This window comes from Mus caroli, unplaced genomic scaffold (assembly GCF_978045245.1).
Source record: "Mus caroli unplaced genomic scaffold, Mus_caroli_1 scaffold_1, whole genome shotgun sequence".
In the NCBI taxonomy this organism is placed as follows: Eukaryota; Metazoa; Chordata; class Mammalia; order Rodentia; family Muridae; genus Mus; species Mus caroli.
Window position 1 is genome coordinate 122,633,066 of NW_028227256.1, and position 18,044 is coordinate 122,651,109.

Sequence of the window (18,044 nt, forward strand, 5' to 3'; positions counted from 1 at the left end):
ATCTCAATATCTCCTTGTCAGGGCTTTTCACACAGTATAACCTCACAGTGAAACATGATGGTGGTTGGGCCTTCCATGGAGCAGCTAGATCAGACCTGTGGGCAGATAAGCAGCCAGTTCCTGAAGGTGGCTCAGGCTTGCCCTTGGGTCCTCCCTAAGTGTCCCTTTTGTCTTTGGCTGTGAAGCAGATCAGAGGGAGGAAGTGACTCAGTGCAGCCTGAACTTATTCTAGGATCTAAGAGATACAGAAATGCCTCAAATTTCCATTTTTATCACTAATTACTTTAACAGGTTCTTTAATAAGTGCTTCCCAATTGCCCCTGCTGTTCCATAAAATTATCTACACTGCTTTTTTTTTGCATTTTTAATCATGTTTTAGCTTTAAAAAGTTCTAACTCTCTAGAAGCTTTCTGCTCTTTATATTCAGGGGGGTGGATTTCTCTTCTGATTTTAGTAAGCTACGCAGATTAGGAGGGGAAAAAAAAAGACCAATGTTTTTCTTTTTCCTTTTTTTTTTTTTTTTTCTTTTCAAGATCTAATGGAAACCACACTGGTAGTCCCTGGAGTTTAATGTACCATTTATTAGGAAGAAATAAGTTACCTTCTGCTCTGAGGAGGAAAGAGACATGCACTGTATGAAGTCCTTTGCCTGAATTTACCTTATAGAGGGCCATGTTGCTATGCTGAGTAAGTCGTTATCCTCGTTTTTAAGGAACAGGACACTAAGATGGTAAGTGGCAAGGAAGTTGTCCACAGTCACAGGACTGTGTCCATCCCAGGGAGAATGCATCTGGGGCTTTCTCTGGGGTCGGTTTCCTGTCTCAGACTAAACACTTCTCTAATACTCAGCTTTGCCTCTCCCATGGCAAGAGGGTATTAATGGCCCCTTTGGGATCTCTTACAAAGCAAGTCTCGGATCATAAGAGTTGCTTATTTCAGCCCAAAATGCTAAGCTTAGGTTTCGGTTCCATTCCCATTGGATGAATTATGTTGTCATGGTTATTTTTTTTTTTTCTAAATGATTTAAACTGTTATTTTCAACCCCACCTTTTGGGTGAAGAAACCAATCCAACAGTTAAAATGGCTTGCTGAATGAAGGCCTCATAACTAGTACTTGAAGCCCAGAAAGCCTGATTACAGAGTTCATGCTTGTAATTTTACTCAATTAAATTCACTTAATGATGGTTTGTCAAGGACAATTTACTAAAATAACAATATAAATTAATTAGACAATGAAATGGACTGCATAAAATTAAGGAAATATCTTCAAATGCAATATATCTTTGCTGTCTGGATTCAAGCACAAGCCATTCATTTAATAAAAAATATTTTACTAGCATTAGTGTTATATTATGATTGTCTAACAATGGTTTATGTGCATTTGTCAATTATGTCTAATGTGATTTTGTCATTTGCATACATGTATATGTAATGCATTTGACCTTATTCATTCCATTATCACCTTCTCTTGTTCTCTCCCAGTCCTGCTAATCCATTTCCTCTTCCCAAAGAGTCATAGAACTTCCACATCTCAATGTATAACTCAATGAGTTTCATTATTGTTTCTTACAGAGGTATGGGCAAGTGGTTATTTACAGAAACAGAGGAAATTTACCAGCACCCACAGCACGGAAGGAAATGTCCCCCTCCACAGGAACTATACACCATGACTGGTTTTCCTGGCTATTAGTTCTTTCTTAAGTTGCTTCCTTTTTTCTTCTCAAGGAAACACAATTCTGTTCATGCATGTGGACATAACTGGAACACAGAACGAAGCTGAACTGCAGCAACCCCTTAAAGAGAGTGCTCCCTGAATTCTAGGCATGTAAGTTTTCACAAAACTTTTTCTCATTAAATCTTTACAGTCACCTTTTGCTTTAGAAAATGTCATTGCCTCCCCTAGTCAGATAAGGAAACTGCAGAAAAAGTGTTTCTATAACCTGAGGTCAAGGGTTTGAGACTGCCATGACCTATTCCCTACCATACCACATTCTCTGCCTCTAGACTGTCTGATCCAGGCTTTACTTAATACTTCACTGCTGTTATACTGTACAGGGATAACATGGTCCAGGGCACCTGGAACTCGGGGAAGGGCACTCTGACTAGCTCCTCCCAGGGCTCTGGGGCATATAAAGCCTCAGTAAGGGCTTCTCTAGAGTTCTTCTCTTGGCAGTCATAGTTAAGTGTTAGCTTAGCTGAGATGTTACATACAAGAACAAGAGGAAACCATCCAAAATTCTGGCAGGAATGGGAGCGGTGCTCTTTAGGTCCCAGCCCTTCCTGGAGGGTGAGCCCTGCTCAGCAAGGGCTAACAGCCGGGGAAAGGAGAATCATTCTGCTTTGAGGGTGTGGCCACTGAAGATTTGTCATGCCCCAGGGGATGGCTCCAAACCTAGGCATGTGGACAACACTTTGTGGTGTGAGTTCCCAGCTGGGATGGGGGTGTGAGGAATGGATATGATCATATTTCCTTGTATATGTGTATGAAATTCTCAAAAATGAAGAGAAACATTGTTTTTTTAAAAAAAGACATAAATGATTATGAAACAAGGCAGTTGTTTCAGCTGATATAAGACAGCATCACACTCCAAGTGGTTTATAACTAAAATAAAGTTAATTCTGTAGGCCACACAATTTGATCACACCAAGATTACAGTGTTTGTTTGAGTTGCCTCCTGGTTCACTGTGGGTAATCCTCCCAGACAGAAAGGCCACTCCCTGTGACTTCTTTGAAAAGGCATCAAGCCACCTATTAGGTTCTAACCACCTCCTGTAACTGCCTCCCAAATGCCCCAACAATAATCCCATCACACATGGATTAGGTATTTTTTAAATTGAGACAGGATATTACATATTTAAAATCTTACATAGTATACACATAGTGTGTATCTGAGGATGACCTTGAACTCCTGATCTTCCTGCCTTCAGGTCCTGAGTCCTGGGATCAGAGGCAAATGTGTGCCACCACATCCAGTTATGCAGTCCTGGTGACTGAAGCTGAGGCTTTGTACATGCTAGGTCAGTATCCTATCAACTGAGCTGCGCATCCTGGCCTCAAGTCAAAATATCAACAAGAATTTGGGGGCACAGGCACATCTAGGTTTTACAAAGACTGAAAGATGAAAGAAAGGTTTTACTAGGCAATTCTAGGCCGAGGTCGAAAGGTGAGTGACATCCTAATATTTTCTGAAAAAAAATTCAGCGAGACTGCAGAAGTGAATATGGGGACATGAATATGGGGATGTACCTCAGAGGACAATAACTGGTGTTAGGTCACACAATGAACAAGTTAAGAAGAAGAAGAAGGGTTGGGATGTGGCTCAAGTACTTGCCTAAATACCTACTTCCTCCTCTAAACCTTATCCTTCCCAACTGTTCCTCTGATGATGAACCTGGCTCTGGCTTTTCATTTTCCTTCCCTGGGTATCAAACAAAAGGTCTAGAGCACTGCTTCTCCACCTTCTTAATGCTGCAACACTTCAATACAGTTCCTCACATTGTGCTGACCTCCAACCATTAAATTATTTCATTGCTACTTCATGACTATAGTTTTGCTCTTATTATGAATCATAACATAAATATCTGACATGCCACTCTTAAAGAGGTTGAGATTCACCCATTAAGAACCACTGATCTAGAAGAAGCGACTTCACAGGGATTTTGCTGGGCATTTATATAATATTTACTCCCTCTTGATATGTTTCTTCCTTAAAGAGAGGCAGAAGGGTACAATCCTTGGTCTTCAATTATGCTGTAGCTTGAACTACACAAACATGCACAAACTCTGAAGATGTGTATTCTCTGATTCTAAAGTGATGTAAGAATTCCCAGTAATGCCAAAGGGTCCTCTGTAACAACCATGTGCTGAGAAGCTGGATGCCAAACAGTACAGAGAGGCTGGTCAAGGGTGTTAAGTCCAGCTAGAGAGAAGAGGGCCGCTTTAGTATGTGGTCACACAGGAGGGTGGCTAGGCATAGAGAGACTGTTCTATGCTACCTGCTCTACAAACTGGAAGAAAGGGTTTTCAAAGGCTTTCACTACAGAAACATGAGACAGTTTTAGAAGGTAGATGGGCTTCCTCTGATTTGACCACTGCTCAATGTATGAATGTATAAAAATATCACAGGAATATGTGTGCAGACATGGGTAAGATTTGGTTGGTTAAAAAATGAAAAGCCATCAAAAAGAGAAGATAGGAAGAAAAGACGGATGAGAGAAAGGGGGGAGGAGTAGGGGGTGAGGAAGAAGGGGAGAGAATAAAGAGGAAGAAGAGGAGGACAGGAAGAAGAGAAACAGCGAGAGAATTGAGAGGGGGAGGGGAGGAGAAAGTCCCTTTTTATCAGGTGGAAATAGCTGCTGGAGTCCCCCTGATCTTCCAGCATCTGTGCCGGTGTCTGACATACGCAGCCACACTGGCTGAATGGCCAATGAGAGTCCATGGTCTCTCTTCGTTTGATGATTCACACGATGCTGATCATGGTCAGGATTTTAAAGCATGACTTCTACTTGCTTTGCAGACTCCATTAGTTAAAGTTGGTGCTATGGTTTCCCTGTAGCTTTGTTCCCAAGGTAATTTTTAAAATCCACTGTTCCTTTACCCCCGTGGTAAGAAATGCCTTATGATATTATAAACAAGCAGTTGAAAATTGTTATTTATGTGGCTTCCTAATAGTAATTTGAAATATAGGGCATGGAATTACTAGCATACAATACTGCTCAATATTAACAGTGGGAAGGGTAATATGTAAAGCAGGCATTAAAGGATTAGCTGTGAAATATGTTTCAGGAAGCTAAATCATTTCTTGGCAGACAACAGCTTCTAACCATTGTGTAGGACTCAAGTCAAGTAGACTGATTTTTATGTTTTCTATTATTTGCAAAATAGAGCCTATATTTAAATCTCAAATTTGCAATTTTTTCAGGTTCATTGGGGGAAACTGAGACAGGAAGGATGTCAGGCTTTAAACTCACATTGCTTGGATTTCCCAGCTAACCCTCTTTTCAGTGATGCCACCACCACAACACGCCTTAAGTAGAACAAGTGCATGAACATGATGTTACAGAAGCCTGCTACCAGACACTGCCAGAAAAGGAGTTGTAATTGCATCATCAGAAATCTGTAAAGGGCTAGGGAGATGCCTCCAGGGGAATGTGTTTGCTCTGCAAGCATGAAGGCATTAGTTCATATCGCTGGCACCCAATTCTGCACAGCGGCACACACCTGCAATCCTAGAAGGTGGGGGTGATGAGAAGGGAGGCAAAGAGGAGGGGAAAGCAGAGGAGGAAGAGAAGGGAAAGGAGGACCCCTGGGGCTTAATGGCCATCCAATTTAGCCAAATTGACGAGCTCCAGGTTCAGTGACAGACTCTGACTCAAAAACAACAAAGTGGACAGCAAGTGAGGAAGACCCTGGACATTGAGCTCTGATCTCTACATGGACAGGTACGAATTCCCCATATATGCTCATACATAACCAATCAACACAGTCTCATGTGTACACACAAATCCAGCCATCGCCTAGATCATCCACAAGGCATAATCCACCTCCACTGTTTTTCTTAAGAATCTACAAGTATACAAGCACTTAATTCCCATCACACGGGTCTGGAGTTAGTAAACACTGTGTTTGTGAGCCAGGCATGGGGGAAGGTCAAAAGGGAAATTCCTAATCCCCGAACGGTGGAAATCATGAAGTATTAAGCAGATAGTCAATGCATAAATATAAATAACATAATCTCCCCATTTTCTTCTGAGACAGTTGCTGGCTACCATAATCCTAAAATTATTCCATACTCACAAATCCCCAAAGATTTATTAATTTTCATAAACTGCTTTGATGGAAACTTCTCTCAAAGATGCACGGTAATCTTTCTCTGAGCTCTTCTTTCATGGGCAGCATTTCCAACCTCAGAGGCTGCTGAAAGTGAGTTCTTATTTTTCAAAGGAATTGGTTATGGATCTATAAATAACTATTACAAAGAAATGAGCCCAGAGAGAAAATAAACTGCTCTCAGACTTATTTTAACAACTATGAGAAATTAAAATTCCCAAGAAGTAATTAAGGTGATAAAATTAAGGCTCTGCTTTGAACCCTTGCTGGCAATCAGCTGGGTTTAAAGACAATAGTGTTTTGTCTCAGGCTGTGTGTGAAGCTTATAAATATTTTCTCCTTGATTGCTCCATGTTCATGGTTCCAGGGGCTTCAGATGTTTCTTACATATATCTCTGTTGTAATTTTCAGCTATTGGATCTGAGGAAGCAAATTTCTTTTCATACGTTTTATTCTGGTTTTGGTTTGCCAAGAAATAATCTCATGTATCCTAGATAGACTCAGTGACCACATGCAGCCAAAGGAGAGTTAAACTCCATTTCCCTGCTTCAACCTCATCAGTGCTAGGTTACAGGCATGCCACCATGCCTGGTGTATGTGGTACGGGGGCTTGAACTCAGGACCCAGTGTGTGCTAGGGCAGCTCTGTACCAATTAAGCCATAGCCTTTAACTTGGACACAGTGAACTTCACCTCCTCTGTAAAGTGAATTACTTATTGTGTGAATTACTTATTCAAAAGTCAAATGACTGAGTCACAGAGAATGTTATCCAGTGTTTAACTGGGTCACCATGCTAAATCCTAGGTCAACAGCCATAGCCTAGTTCACTGTACTACCATGAACTGGAATTCAGCCCTAGATTAGTTTGACATATTTTACACACTGAGAATAATAACTACAAAGTTAGCATTGAAAGATTCAGTCTAAATCCAGAGCTCAGCTTCACAAATTCACCAGCATACACATTTGTGGCACCCATGACCAGAAATGTGGAAGAGATATGTGGCCTTGGGCATCAGCATTTTAGGTTTAAATCCCAGCTTTGTGTAATGAGGACAAGCTACTTCGTCCTCGTTTGGGAGCAGCAAGAGCAGGGCTTACAGGGGCGTGTTGAAGATTTGAAGCTCAAGCAAGAACTCTGAAATTTCAAAGGCTGGGAGGAGTCATTTAGCTAAGATGCCTCCGGTAGCATCCTTGAAAAATGCTGGCTATTTTAAGGACCATCAGTATCATTTGTGTGCAGTGTCCTATGTACAGAAGTCCAAAAGAATGAGAGTGGAGTATTAACTCAACAACATGGCACGCCAATATCTCCATGTAAAATGCACAGATTACACACACATGAATTCAGCCCTCATTATAATCAGATGTTGTTTTAATAGAGAGAACCATAACCCATAATGATAATTTTACTTAGCATAAAATAGACTTTCAAGTGAACATAAACATTATGTGTGTGTGTCATGTATGTGCACATATGTATAGAGGAGAGAGGTAGACACTGGATATTTTCCACTATCAATCTCTACCTTATCTTTTGAGACAGGATCTCTGACTGAGCCAGGAGCTTACTGTCTGTGTAGACCAGATGGCTGTGGAGCATTAGGGATCAAGTACCACATAAACTAAGATGATAGACTTGCATGCTATGCCCAGCTTTCATGCCCGTGTTAGAGATCCAGACTCTGGTCCTCCTGCTCTCAGGGCAAGCACTTTACCAACTGAGCCATCCATCTTCCACACCGAACGTTTGCAGAAGAAGAGCAGCCTGCTTCAGTTTTAAATTCTGTTTACCTTCAATTAGTTTCAGAGTCAGATATATGTCCTCTGTGGCATATATAAAACAAGACCCCAAAGAGTTTCCTAATAGAAGAATGTCTCCACTAAAGATTCATTCTCTTAGTGGAAAATTCAAGATAGTATGAGGTCACATCCAGCTGAGCTAGAACAAATACTATCATTCAGGGGAGAAGAAAAGGGCAGTGCTTAAAAAATATTTTTGTGTGCATGTGTATGACATTTGTGTGTATGTGTCCATGTACATGTGTGTGCACATTCATGAGTTTGGGTGTGTATGTACATGCATGCCACAGGGTGCATGTGGAAGCCAGAGGCCAACTTGCTATGTTGGTCCATGCCTTCCGCTTTGTTTGAGGCAGGGTCTCTCTGTTCACCATAGCATTCTCTGCACTTGCCTGTGAACTTCCAGGGACCCTTCTCTCTCTAGTTCCCTGACAGATGCATGCTTGTGCCTTGCTTTGCATGGGTTCAGTGTATTCAAAAGCATTGCATGTGCTTTATCCACAGAGCCATCTCTTCAGTTCCCAAAGCAGTGCTTCAAAGTCACAGGAGCTTTACTATCAAATGTCTGGAATGGCTTGTTCTAAATCCCTATTTCAATACATTTCCTTCCCTATCTCCACAGAAGGCTGTACATACATGTCCTGCACAACACTGTTTCTCAGATAGCAGTTATGGGAGGAATCCTCTACAGAAGGCAAACATGTCAAGATAGGGCCCATGGAAATGGGCATAGCCAGTGTGGATATTCAGTTTGTTTTCTCTCTGCTTGCCCACAAAGCACTCCTACTCAGCTCATGTATGAGTGGGTATGCATATGTGTGCAATTGCATGTGTGAGCACAGGTACACATGGGTATGTGTTTTAGTGCATGTGGAGGCCAGAGGACAAACTCAGGCATTCTTTAGGACACTATCCACCTTGACTTTTGAGACAAAATCTTTCATTGACCTGGAGCTTGCTAAGGAGGCTAGGATGTTTGGCCAACAAACTCTAGGGGGTCTTCCTACTTCTGCCTCTCTAGCTCTGGGATTATAAATAACTATCACCTCACCCAGACTCTTTTAAATAGGTGGGACTGGAATTAAGTCTTGATGCTTACCTACCACACTTTACCAACTGACTCCTCTCCCAGCTTTGCTCTCCAGCAGCTCTCCATGCTTAATTCCCAGTTTTCCTGATCCTTAACCTAACTTGGTGATGCTGATCGTGCTACCTGTGGTTTTAAACATGACAGAGTTAGGACCAGTTCGTAGTCAAAGCACAAAGTGGTAAATGAGAGGCTGGAGAGGTGGCTCAGTGGCTAAAACCACTCGATTCACAATGAGGACTGAATTCAGATCTCAGAACCCATATAACAAGCTGATCATCCTGTATGTGGCTATAATCCTAGCTGCTAAGGGAGTGGAGTCAAGAGTATTTCTGGGACTTGTTGGCTTCCAGCTTAAGTGAGAAAATGCAAGTCCTGGGTTTAAAGAAAGACCCGGACTCAAAGGAGTAGATGTAAACTGAAAAACAAAAAACAAACAAAAAAACCCAAAACATCTAATTCCCTCTTCTGGCTTTTTAGCATGCACACAGTTGCATATAACCACATGCATATGCTTATACACTCCCCAACACATACACACAAATAAACAGTAAATGAACAAATGAATGAATGAATGAATGAATGAGTCCTAAAGAGAGAAAATGAAAACTCAAGTATGGTATCTTCCTGTACAATCTTCTGACCTAAGTCTGAGAAGTGACAATTTCCTTTGTCACAGCACTGTGCAAACATGGTATCTCACACACAAAAGAGTAGGGACATTCTTCCTGTCCCTCTCCTTGAACCCCAATTTCTAACCATAATTATTGAGTGTGATGATAATTGTAATTATTCTGTCTTTATATAATACTGGCAACACACATCTTAAAACATGAAAATACTTTGATAACTGGTCTCCTATTCATTTTCTCCAGGACCATGATAGACTGTTTCATGTAGCCTTGGAATGCCCGGGAGCCTAGCATCAGTCAATGGGAGGGATTGTGAGAGTTTTACGTTCCATTTCGCGTTTACTTCTTGACTCTGTTGCCAGAGTCTGGAATCCTGTGAAGGATTTAGGCAGCTCTCGATATGATCTCATTATTGACATTTATGCTGATCGATGATGGCTCTTACAGAATTGGAACCTGCAGATCAATTCCCTTATTAGATTCTCGCTCTCTCTGCTGCCATAATCATTTTATCACATGGGCTGCTGTTATCAAACGCTGCTTTATCACCGTGTAATGGGACAAGTGAAATCAGCTCCTTTAGTCTGTTACAAGAAATAAGAAGTTCTCCTGGCTTTAAATCTCACTTTCTCAAGTCCTAAGAGATTCTCTGATAATTACATTTATATGGAGGTTAATTCGAACGTATTTCTCCCTTAAAACTATGTTCCTTGGGAGAAGCAGTGTTGAATCCTAAGAGAAATGGTCACATGCCTCCTTGAAAACATTTTTTCCTGAGAGTTTTAGGTATCAGACTGAAAAAGTGGATGCCAAGCTGTGGAGCAGTTGGAGGAACTTAGACCTATCACAGGACCCAATACCACCACTCCTGGGCATTTACCTGAAAGATTCCAAGTTAGAGTGGCAGAAATACTTGCATGCCTGTGTTTATTGCTGCACTGTGCACAATAGCTAAGAACTTGACTGAGTGACAATAACAGAGGAATGGATAAGGAAACACACACACAAACACACACACACACAAACACCATATACATATGAATAAGGTTTAAAATAATCAAAGGAGGAGAGGTGTTATCCACATGTTGACCCTTACCAGAAATGTTCATTGATTGAGGCTCAACACCTGGACAGGTAGGTAGCTCAGCACAGGAACATAAACCAGTTTTCCACTGCTTTTCTTGTGTCCATGTTTTAGTTACTTTTCTATTGCTGTGATAAAACACCTTGACCAAGACAACTTACAGAAGAAAGGGTTCATTTGGGTAATAGTTCATAATGATGGAATAGAAACAGCAGGAGCAGGGGGCGGGCTAGAGAGGTCATTAAGCGCTCACATATCCCACACATGAGAAATAGAGACAGCACTCTCCAAAGGCAGAGTCCTCTGTAACCTCAAAGTCCACCACTGGTGATACACTTAGGCTACACCTCCTCATCCTCCCCATTCACCGACTGGGGACCAAATATTCAAATGTCTGAGACTTATAGGGGGCATGTCATTCAAACTACCACATCCCACAACTGATGGATGGTAAGAGGAACAAGAAAAACTTATGGTGTCCTCATGTGATCTTCCCCTGCCCCTAGGAATACAGCCTGGGGTCTGCGATCTATGAAGACTGGGCCAGGGTAATATCAACTATGCAGCATATCTGTGAAAAGCTTTCCTAGAGGTTATGTCAAGAAATGTAGGAGAGACCTGCTACAAATATTAGTCCTGTGCCTCCGTAGACTAATGGTTTCTAAGAAAAAGATAACGTGGATTATCAGGAGTTCCTTATTTTTAATGTGTATGGTATTACATGCATGTGTTTGTGTATACTGGCATATGTGTGGGCATATATATACATAATTTATATATATATAATTTATATATTATATAATTCTTTATATATAACATGTATAAGATAATATGTGTAATATTTATATTATATATTATACACAATATATTATATGTTATATATAACAATATAGTAATAAAATGTACTATATAACACATAACTTTGTATATTATATATATTAAGGTCACATGAGTAAATATGCATAAGGAGGTCAGAGATGATATCAGGTGTCTTCCAGTAGCTCTCCACCTTATACACTGAGTCAGCATAACTCAGTTGAATTTAGCATTACCCTTGTCCTGGTAATCTCCAGTCTCTACTTCTTGGGGGTTGGGTTTCAGGCCAGCTACCACATGCACCCAGAATTTCACCAGTGGGTTCTGGCATTGGTGAACAGGAAGGATTCATGTATCTTCAGTTTTAGTACATTTGAATTAATATGTAGGATATTCTTCAGGAATGTACTATAGTTGTATAAACCTACGACTTTGTCTCCAGCAGGAATCCTCGACACGTTACAACACTGCAGCTGAAAACATTTCTCAACAGTGTATACATACACCAGTATCAAAAACTATGCTAATGCTATGGATCTTGGTTCCTGCCTAGAGTCCTGGCACTTGGGGGCAGGGATTAGGATGAGAGAATTTAAAGTCCAAGGCCAGGCTAGAGTATATAGTGAGTCAGACCATCCTTCAAAACAAACAAATAAAAACAATGCTAGACATTCCTCTTTCAGCCTCCGCCAGAATGATAGCTCAGCCAAATGCACTTGTTACCTAGCTTCACAGTGTGAGTTGAATTCCCAGAAGTAGCATGGCGGTAGCAGATAACAGACTAACCCAAGTGTCCTCTCAACTCCACAAGTACTTAGTAGAATACTCTCCCACAGAGACACAGAAACAAATACACACATACAAACATACATGCACACGTAAATAAAACAAATGTAATAAAAACAAAAAAAGAAGCACATCTTAATGTGTCACATGGCTTTTTAATACTCTGATAACCATATTTTTCAAGATATTGCCAGCCTTCCATATCCATCAATTTCATCAACCATGGATTTAGATAATTTGGAAAAGGTGTTCCCTGTATGATATGTGCCCAGACCTTGCCCCCTCTCTTCTACTGTTCCCTAAATAATGCACTGACTATGTACAAGGTATCAGTATTGTATCAGTTACTATTAGTAATCTAAAGAAATCTGAAATGTAAAAGGAGATGCATATAGATTGCATGTAAGTAAAAAATCATTCTCCATAACGGACTTGAACATCTGTGTATTCTGGTCTCCTCAGAGAGCTTTGGAACCCATATTTTGTGGCTAGGAAGGGACAGCTGCAGTTGTCTTCCTTGACAACGACATGCCTTTAATTGCAATTTGGAGCATTGCACAGAGGCTGGAGAGATGGCTCAGCAATTAAGAACACCCGCTGTTCTTGCACAGGACCCAAGTTCAGTTCCCAGCACTCACAGTAGGACACTCAGAAGAGACTGTAACTCCAGCTCTCTCTTCAGACCTCCATAGGCTTGTGTGTATACTCCAGCTCCCACATATCAATCAGATAGTTTTTGTTTTTGTTTTTGTTGTTGTTGTTGGTGGTGGTCTTCTTTAAAAACAAAGGGGGAGCCCATGACTTTAAAATAACATGGTTATAAATTCTAATTCCGTATGTTCTTTAATTCTCCATTTCTTGTTACATCTACTGGCCCTTCTACTGTGCCACCAACTTCCTGAATGTCTGCACAAAGGTGGGTGGACTCAGCAAGCCAAGGACCTACCATTTACCTCTGAAACCCGGAGGCAGTGGCTCTGGCTGTGTAGGAGCAGGTATTAGTATGAATCTCTGCTGAAATAAATTGGCTTTCTTTTCATTGCCAAGGTGGGAAGCACAGCTTCGATTGTTATCTATTGTTGCAATCTATATCTTAATGGCATTTTAGCCCTGTGGTGGGCTCACAGAGAAACCGTGCACAGACTTGAAGAGGCCATTTAAGCATGTGCAGATGTCTGGAAAATTAATACCATTATCTTCCTCTCGCCCTTTGCCCGTAGGAAGCAAGGCGGAGATGGACGGGAGGAAGATATGAGAGATCAATACACGGTCACAAAGTAGAGAGCCATCCTTCTAGGGAGCACTCGTGGAAATGAGCAAGAGTTCCACGGGGCTTTTATGGAGACTTGCTCATCAGAGTTCTTGAAATGCCATCCATTCACTCTCTTAAAATAGCACAGAAGGAATAAAGGCAGGAACGGAAGATGAGAAAGCACAAAGGGAGAGTGAGACGGAGCCCATCTCTTGGTACCCAACTTCAGTATGGATGTTCAAAACACTCAGCTCACAAGGGTGCAGACATTCATCTAGTCTCAGGAAAAAGCCTAAATTTGTCAAATTAAAAGTCTCCTTTAAAATTGGATTTTGTATATTATTATTATTATTAGTGTGTGTATATGTGTAGGAGTCAATAGACAGCTTCATGTGTCATCCTTCAGATATCATTCATTTTTGTTGTTTGGTTTTTTTTTAATTAGGTATTTTCTTCGTTTACATTTCAAATGCTATCCCAAAAGTCCCCCATGCCCTGCCCCCCACTCCCCTACCCACCCACTCCCACTTCTTGGCCCTGGCGTTCCCCTGTACTGAGGCATATAGAGTTTGCAAGACCAATGGGCCTCTCTTTCCACTGATGGCCAATTAGGCCATCTTCTGATATATATGCAGCTAGAGACACGAGCTCCGGGGTACTGGTTAGTTCATATTGTTGTTCCACCTATAGGGTTGCAGATCCCTTTAGCTCCTTGGGTACTTTCTCTAGCTCCTCTATTGGGGGCCCTGTGATCTTGTATTGTGTTTTGTTTTGTTTTATTTTTGGCTTTGCTTTATTTTGTTTTTGAAACAGAGTCTCTCCCTAGCCTGGAATTGCCCAAATTGTCTACGCTGATTGGTCAACCAGCATCAGAGAGCTACCTGTCTCTTCTTTCCCAGCACTGGGGTTACAAGCATGTGCTACTATGCATAGCTGTTTTCATGTAAGCAGGCATTTTACTGCCTGAGCTACTTCCCAAGTCTCCAAAGTTATCTGTTCTAAAGAGTTTTGCATCTTGAAAAACTCAAGAGACGTTCTACAGAATTGCCAGCAGGGGAGAGATTCTTCAAGATACCTGCAAGGCTTTATAATGTTCCTAGAGCCATGGATATTCTTTCTTCTTTCATTTTATTTCCAACAGATTGCGTTCTATAAGCATTTCAGGTACCCCAATAAGACTTGAAACTAAGACACTATTTTTTTAATCAAAGAAAAGAAACTTTATGTTCTTATTAAGTGTTCTTTTTGAAGGAAGTTTTTCCATTTAAGAACACAGAAGGAAAATACCATAGAAGGCACTTTCTACTATTTTTCTTAGGTGGATGGGGTGACCATTAGGAATACACTGAGAAACTTTAACAGAATTCTCTGTGTGTGTGTCACTCTGTCTCTGTCTCTCCTCTTGTCTGTCTCTGTATCTCCCTCTATCTCTGTGTCTCTCTGTCTCTGTTTCATCTCTGTGTCTCTTTCTCCTTTCTCCAGGAACTTATTATTATCTCTAATAATAAGTGGTTATTAGAAATCACTTAACCACGTGAGTGCTCCATCCCCCATGCCCACTATTCTGCCATGATTTGAGGACTTAATCTAACAGGGTGCTCCATAGCACATACCAAGATGGTTGGCTCAGCATTCATTTCAAGATTTCTGGCATATGTATGGCCCATTCCAAGATGGCTATTGTGGAATTCTTTTTAAGATGGTTGTTGGACAGCCTGTATTATTTTCATCTCATTTTGAAGAAAAAATTCCCATGGAAGATTTGCATGTAGGTATTTTAGACCAGAACTCAAAACTGTGGGGCTATTCTGAAGAAGAAAGGAAAGTGACAGAAGGAATGCATTTGTTCGTTCCAGACTCCAAAGCAGAAGAAAGAAGGGCATTGACTAGGTATGACAGTCATAAATGCACTTATTGAATATGACACTTTCTCCCCAAAACATGGCCTATTTGGTATGAGACAAAAGCTTCAGCCTACAGTATTTTCAATACTAAGGTAATACCTTCCTGGTGACTTACTAAAGACATATAGCATGGCCAGAAAATAAACTAATTTCAACTTTGTGTCCATTTGTCACCACAAGGGGAAAAATCCCACCCCATCCTGACTGAATGGGACAACTTGAAATGTCAGCTATAAGAAAGTTCGAGAGACGTATGGAGTCTCACATAGGATGTTATTTGGAAGCCAACTTTCTCTACCTTTGGTATAGTTAAGTGGTCTTTAATTCATAATGTTATCACTGCCCTTGTAGTGCCCATGGGACACAGACAAATTACCCTTCTTCCTTGTGTCTCTATATAGGTGAGTGGCTAATGAGACATAGCGTGTTCAAGGTAGGCCACCCAATTTAATATGAACTTCTAGGATGACCATCTGTAACCATCTAATGCATGGTAATGAAGACTGGAACAGTATATGACATGCCTCGTTAAAGGCACAGTTCACACTTCTTGGTTGTCACATCTGCCCTTAGGAGCTAGATGCTTCTTAAGAGGTACTTCTGCTACATTATGTACTGCTTTTCTCTCGAAATATAGCAGGTTCACTAGTCTGGGGTGGTGGCTAACAGGGTAAAGAGCCTGATCTGTAAGCATGAGGCCCTGAGTTCAGATCCTTATCACACGTGTAAAAGCCTGGCAGGCATAGTGGCCACCTGTAAGTCTAGCACTCTGGAGGCAGGGAGGAGATTTTGGAGCAGTGGGCTAGCTGGAGTAGTGAGAGACCCTGTCTCAGTAAGTGAAAAGGAGAAGATTGAGGAAGACATCAAGGTCAGTGCTAGGCCTCCAGACACACATGCACATGTGCAAGTGAACACACACATGCACCCATACAAGTGTGAACATGTATACTCATATGTCCACACATATATACATAAAAAAGACAAAAATGAATAGTGATGTCCACATCCCAGCAAGGTCACAGGAATCCATTAGGTAGTGTTGGTGTGTCCATAAGATCCTATTGGAGCACCATCATAGAAATGTGACATGGAAGTCACATGGGAGAGAAGGAGATACAAGGAGACTTCAAATCAAAGGGGTCAGACTCTTTGCCTAGCTGCTTCCTGTTCCTCTGGGAATGCATGTCATGGGGATGTGTGTCAGCATGGGAATGCATGTCATGGTGATGTATGTCAGCCAAAGAGTTGGCTCTAGGATGGGGAGATGGCTCAGTAGTTAAGAGTAATTGTTATTCTTCCAGAGGACCTAGGTTCTAGTCCAAGCACCCATATGGCAACTTCCATAGATACTGCATGTATGTGGTACAGAGGCATACATATAGTCCAAGCACACATACACATTAAAAACAAGGATAAAAACGTAAAAGACGAGTGTTGCTTTGCAGAAGATAGTAACAGACTCTTACACAAGTATGTGCTTAAACACACTTAACAACACTTTAGTTGTGTTTCTCTGGAAATGCACTGAGGCGGGAAATACCAAAATACTGCAGGTATAATTACCAATGCTGATGCTGTCCAGTTGAAGCAGTCAGTCTCTTCCCTTCTCTCATAAAACGCAATGATTAGTTTAGAAAAGACAACCAAAACAACTGACCAAACAAACAAACAAACAAGAAGAGCTGCACTTGTTGCTCAGTGTGAGTGCTTGCTAGCATTGGGGAAGCACTGGGCTCAATTCTCAGCACCTTATAATATAGGCAAGGTGGTGCACGCTTCTCATTCCAGCACTTCTGCAGAGGCAGAGGAATCAGGGGTTTAAATTCATCTGTGGCTATCTATGGAGTTCAAAGTCAGTCTGGACTACATGAGACTCTGTTTCAAATAAAAAACAAACAAACCAAACAAATAGGTCCCAAATCCCAGAACATTAACAATTAATCCTACATTCACAGACTCTAGCTGCTCACTATGGTCACTAATTGATTCCTTTTGTAAAATCCAAGTGTGGATTCTTAATTCTCCTGAATGTGGACACAATCTTAGTAGGGTGTGGGTATGCATGTACATTTGTGTGCATGCGTTTGTGTGTGTGTGTGTGTGTGTGTGTGTGTTTTGATATAGGGGCTTACTATGTTGTCATGACTGGCTTGAACTCAACTGGATTTTGAACTTGTATCTGTCCTCCTTCTTCTGCCTCTCCAGTGCTGACCTTCTGTCTATTTTCTGTGGTGTTTTTAGAAGCAAAGTTAGACGGTACATATTCAGGGACATTAATAATAGTGGAGGCTCTATTCCTTCTACAGATCCAAGTGTATTCCCTACATCCAAAGTAGCACAAATTCTTTACATCTCCAAAGCATTTAATTTGATGCATTCTTTGGGTATTTCATTTGGGATTTATGGGGTGTGAAATATGCACCATGATGAGAAAACAATTAAACAGTACACCTGTTGTCCCTGCATATTGTGCTCGGTGGCTGTTGGAGTTGTTATTCTATTCTCCAGCATAGTGTTAGCCAAGGAGCAATCATAGCTAACTGATGATACCAAATTAGACCATTAGACTTTTCTATTTGCTGGTGTGTGTGTGTGTGTGTGTGTGTGTGTGTGTGTGTGTGTGTGTGAGTTTAGTGAATGTGTGTGCAACATATGTGATATATGTGCAAGAGTGACTATGCATGCCCATTTGTATGTATGCTTGTTTCTGTATAGATACGTGGAGGTCAGGGGAGGATGTCTCATTTGCATACTGTTCACTAGCATGTGGATTATGAGAGAAATTCCTGCCAAAAAGATGGGCTTAAAGTACCTACATAGTTTGGGCAATAATGGTTGTTTTCTTTTTGA

General features: G+C 41.1%; 1 protein-coding gene and 1 long non-coding RNA gene across 10 annotated transcripts in view; one reads left to right on the forward strand and one right to left on the reverse strand.

Annotated features, from left to right (window-relative positions):
• Nckap5 (NCK associated protein 5) overlaps positions 1-18,044 on the reverse strand; it is an 896,002-nt gene that overhangs the window by 148,352 nt on the left and 729,606 nt on the right. The gene's annotated exons all lie outside the window — the stretch shown is intronic.
• LOC115029728 (uncharacterized) lies at positions 645-13,352 on the forward strand. The gene is made up of 4 exons (XR_003835280.2): positions 645-730; positions 1,726-1,825; positions 2,929-3,018; positions 13,259-13,352. It is a non-coding gene; the product is annotated as an uncharacterized LOC115029728 (long non-coding RNA).